We start from the raw sequence: 3,746 nt of genomic DNA, 5'->3' as shown, positions 1-3,746 counted from the left end.
TTCCCCGTCGGACTCCAAAAAGTACACGCCCCTTGCAAATCTCCCTGGACCCGCCCGTTCAAAACAACCATCTCCATTTCCTGACACAAGGTAGCCAGGGCTCTTCCGAACACATTATCAGTTTTGTCTTCTGAAAGGCGTGGCGGAATAGAACGCAATAGGTTGGCTTGCCCCAGCTCAGCCTGAACATAATCCGCTAACTCAGCGTCCCCATCAACATCTGGCAGTTCACGGATCTCCGCTACCCTGGAGTTAAGGTCCCCCATCAACAAAACCTCGTCCCCAGGTTGCTGATATCGTCTCACCAGCGACCGCACCCTGTCCATGACACGTCGTGTTACACTATCCTGTGGTCTTCGTCCATTAGCTGTGTAAGCCCGAGATCCGAGCGGTGCGGCGTAGCAGGCACCAATAACCAAACCATTCCCTCCAAAATTCAGGGCTTCACCGTGAATTCTCAGCCAGACACTGTTCATGCCTCTTGGCGCGTCTGTCGATGTGCAGTGAGTAACATGACGTGCGATCCGCTGATGCACCCAAACGCAAACACCCCCCCGTTCTCTAGACTTCCCAGCAAGATAGCAGCAAGACCCATTAGGTATCAGCCGAGATAGCCTACCCACAAGTGACCCGTGCGTTTCAGTAAGTACAACAATGTCGTAACGCAAGGCGAGTCGAAGTAGTTCACGCTGTTCCAATTTCCAGTCGGTCACACCACGTATATTCCATTGGACTATACGAAGCGGTTCGTACCTCCGGTTGGCTTCCTAGGCGGTGTCCATTGTCGTACCCCCCGGGGAGGGGGGTGCCCCTCCCGGGGGACCGCCCTGCTCTCGCCCGCGGTCGCTGCCTCTCCACGCTCGCCCACTGCCTCCACTTCCACTCGCTCCAGTCCCACCACCGATCGATGTTGTATTTGCACCTGTTGCTGGACCGTTGCCGTTCGGTGCGTGGCTTGGCTGCCACGGTCCAGTATATGTCTGCCATGTCCCGTTGTTCTTCACCGCTATGTCAACACCGTGTACCCAGCGGACGTCGCGTTTCTCTGTGTCGCGTAGCCAAATGAATGTGGCTGTCCGCTGAGTCTTCAGCTCCAGGCCTCGCTTCGTCAGCGAGTCCTGAATGATGAAGTTGTTGGCGTTGGCTCCCAGCTGACGCCGTAGATGCAGGAGGGCTTGGATGACAAACCCCCGGCTGTCTGCATGAAAGATGACGTCCACCATGGCCATGCCCTTGAAGCGGCCCACCTCCGTCAGCTTTAGGGTCGGTGCAGCCGCCCGGGTGTCCAGCCGCGGTGAGATGTCAACCCCAATCTCCGCGTACTGATTTCTGGCGCGGAGTGACTGCCTCAACTTCTGCGGCAGTTGCTCAACTAGCGAGGGCTTTGTCTGCACCAAGAGCCGACCCGGGCGGAAAAGCTTCTCTGTTTGGTCCACCTGCAGCTCCCCCATGATCTCCTCTTTAAGCTCCTTCTTGAGCTCTCCCTTTAGCTGCTCCACCTTCACCGGCAGCTGCTGCTGCCAGTTCTGGTTGAAGCGTTCAAATTCTGACTTTATAAAAGTCATGAGGGACTCGAGGGTGACCGGTGAGTCACCCATCGCTTCCGTGGCCGCCGATCCGAGCCCTTGTCTCGCCGCCGTCCGTATTTCGCTCTTCTGTGCTTTCGCTATACTGCAGTCCTCGCTTCTAGGGCTATTTGTGCGTTTGTTGCTCTTTTTTTTCATACGAAGCGTGGGGCATTTCGGTTCGTCACGTATACTTGCATCATAGCGCAAGGACACGTTATACTTGCATCATAGCGCAAGGACACGTTATTGCATCACACGTTATTGCAATGAAGGAGCTGAAGCGTGATATACTCGCCACTCGAATACGATTGTACGGCAGTCGCACAGAACCAGACTTAGAGGTTCCGATCGCTTCGCTCTAAGTCAACATCTAAATCAACAAGTAGCGCTATAGCCGGGCAGTGATTGCACATATGTATGTCCACTTTGCGCCTACCTACCTACCTACCTATCATGAAAGCGGCGGTGAAACCACGTTTAGTTCAAGACTCTGCAATTTCTACATTTGTTCCTTTCTTAAGTACATTCCCGCGCCATTCTTCCACGTTCATCATCTTGTACGGTCAAGGCCTTCTTCTGCAGTCGCAGTCAGGAATTATGGAAATAAGTTTGGCGGTCATGCATACGGATTACAGATGCATCTATTTAAAAAAGCCACAATAATGTGTCGAATTATTTAGCCCGTGTCCCGCTCTATACCACCAAAAGTCCTGTTGTGTCCTTTGCGGCCCCCACCCCTGCGCTCGCCACCTACTGCTGTGCTGCCGTCGGCAGTATAACAGCAGCAGCAGCCAGCGGCCTCCGCCGCAGGTAAAAACACACACGCACACACGCGCATTTTACCTTTGCACGGTCAGCCTGCCTAGACCTTCCTTCCGCCACGTAATCAAATATGTTCTACCGCCAAAATGCAACAGGATGACAACTCTTACTCTTACACAAGGACAGAGGGATGGGTACGCTCCGCACCATGGAGAGGCCCCAACCGTGTTGATCATCGCGTGAGTGACACTGTGTATATGTATGTAGCCTTGCCGTACGTGCACGTGCGCGTGATACATACATACATACAAACATACATACATCGAGTGCTTGATCATGTAGTAAGCACGAGATATGCGCGCTCTCCATTCAAAACGTCTCTGTATGATGTATGTCACATCATAAATATAACCAACCAGTCATTGCGCCCTTTCCTATCATCATTCCACACACCCGCGCGCGTCGGGACTTGTACGACAAACGACACATGTACGGCAAGTAAAAAAATGTTCCACTCGACATGCACGCAAGCACACACTTCAGCATATGAATCCCTGTGGCACCTACCACTGACTTCCACAACACACCTCTCCCAGTCCAGTGAGTGTTCTGTAGCTGCAGCAGCAACGAGACGGCGAGTTAAATGCTACTAGCAAACACGCAGTCGAGTCGTTCCGTATCCGGTGCTGCAACTAGACCGCAGCCGCCGCCGTTGCGCCGGTGCACTAGTACTCGCCCTTCCTCCCCCTCCCCCTCCCCTCCCCTCCCCGCCGCGGTGGTGGTGGTGGTGGTGGAGGTGGTGGTGGTGTGCAGTGGTGTTGCCCCCGCCGGGGGGAGGGTCTCAAGATTGATCAGGTGGTGCTGAGAGCTGGTGATGACGATGATGGTGTGGTGATGTGATGGCGATAGGTGGCGATGATGAGCTTCAGTTCATCCCCGCTGACAGCCTGATGGGGCAGAACTGCTGTTGGCACTGCTGCTGCTGGCACACACACCCCTAGGCCCCCAGCCCCCAACTCGTGTGCTGTGGGCTGGAGGGCTGGGGGAAATCAAATGCTCATCAAGACGATAACGTCCTCATCCTCCCACATCCCCTGTTACCGGCCCCCGCTGCTGCTGCACACTCGTACGGACATCCCCCACCTTCCCCCCCCCCCCCCGAACACCTCCGTCCACCTTCCAACTCCTCCGTCCCCCCCAGTCGACTTCAAAACTCCTCCTCAAATCATCAACTACACCTCCGGGTGTATGTACGTATGTACGTATTTACGCATGTACGTATGTACGCATGTACACGCAAGTCATCACCATCGAGTGCGCTACCAGGCGACGACAACATTACCCCACCACCCCCACCTCCCTACTCACGCACGCACACACACACACGGGGACAAAGAGGCGGCGCCGGAGGGCCGC

The sequence above is a fragment of the Volvox carteri genome (genome assembly GCF_000143455.1).
Source record: "Volvox carteri f. nagariensis unplaced genomic scaffold VOLCAscaffold_87, whole genome shotgun sequence".
Lineage (NCBI taxonomy): Eukaryota > Viridiplantae > Chlorophyta > Chlorophyceae > Chlamydomonadales > Volvocaceae > Volvox > Volvox carteri.
The sequence above is the reverse complement of the archived record's forward strand: the minus strand, read 5'-3'. Positions refer to the sequence as shown.